Source organism: Euprymna scolopes, chromosome 11, assembly GCF_053919585.1.
Source record: "Euprymna scolopes isolate OS-2025 chromosome 11, ASM5391958v1, whole genome shotgun sequence".
Taxonomy (NCBI): domain Eukaryota; kingdom Metazoa; phylum Mollusca; class Cephalopoda; order Sepiida; family Sepiolidae; genus Euprymna; species Euprymna scolopes.
In genome coordinates this window covers 18124652-18125624 of record NC_136492.1, presented here as the reverse complement: position 1 = coordinate 18125624, position 973 = coordinate 18124652, and the positions used below count along the sequence as shown (strand labels likewise).

Here is a 973-nt window from a genome sequence, read left to right as displayed (position 1 = left end):
CAATCATATTGTCAATCTGTTAAGTTGTACAGCTTTTTTTAATGGTTCAGAATAATCTTCCGTAACATTTTATGGACCCAATATGTTATTGACAAAAGTCTCGGAAAGAAAGAGAGGAAATAGAAAAGGAAAGAAATTCGACTTCGCATTTTTTTTTTTTTTTAACAAAAAGGTATTTATTCTTGGTGTTTCCAACAACGCACCGGATCTTGTTTTAAACAGTTTATTTCTTGCGTAGACATGTCTTTTTAAGACGTGTCGAACACGTGGTACTCTCTTTGTTCGGCCATGTTTAGGACACGCTTTTCCCTGTCGCTCTCGAGCCACGTGTGTAACAGTCTCTCTGTCCTTCTTGGGCACATTTTGCATACGTTTTTTTGTGTGTGTGCATCGTACAGCTGCTGCTGCTGCTGCTGCTGCTGCTATACTTACGTTTGCGCTTTGTCACAAAAATACACGTAGTATTTATTTCACAGGATAGAAGAGGTCGCCTTACAGACACAAATTCTAAACGACATTGCATTATGAAAAATTGTTGAACATCCGTTTCTGGAATTACCTTATTATCTGAATGGATATTGATACCATTCTTGGCCTTCGGGCCAAGATCACAGTGTAGTATCTGTTCTGATGCTACACTTCATCTATTCTGTTCTCGGTCAGTGGAGGAAAAATCATTCATGACTGAGACAATTTTTATCTTTGTTCTTATCCAAAGTGCCCCTTTTTGTAGAGCTGGATTTTCCCTACACTAAAACGCCACCTTATGTCTAACTCTGCCCTCGTGGGGACGCAAGTAAATAGGAACATAAATATACAACATGCCTGACTGAAAGGATAGTATTCGAGTTGCATGAAAACCCGGATCAAATACTGTGTTATAAAAGATGCTGGAAGTGCTCCCCATTGATATCTATGCATTTCTGGGCATGTTTAGCAACGTTTGCAGATACTGTGTGTAGATCTCTGGTGA

At 39.2% G+C, this 973-nt stretch overlaps 1 pseudogene; it reads left to right on the top strand.

Annotated features, from left to right (window-relative positions):
• Positions 1 to 581: 581 nt before the first annotated feature.
• LOC145288446 (U2 spliceosomal RNA) lies at positions 582 to 766 on the top strand (annotated as a pseudogene).
• Positions 767 to 973: the final 207 nt, after the last annotated feature.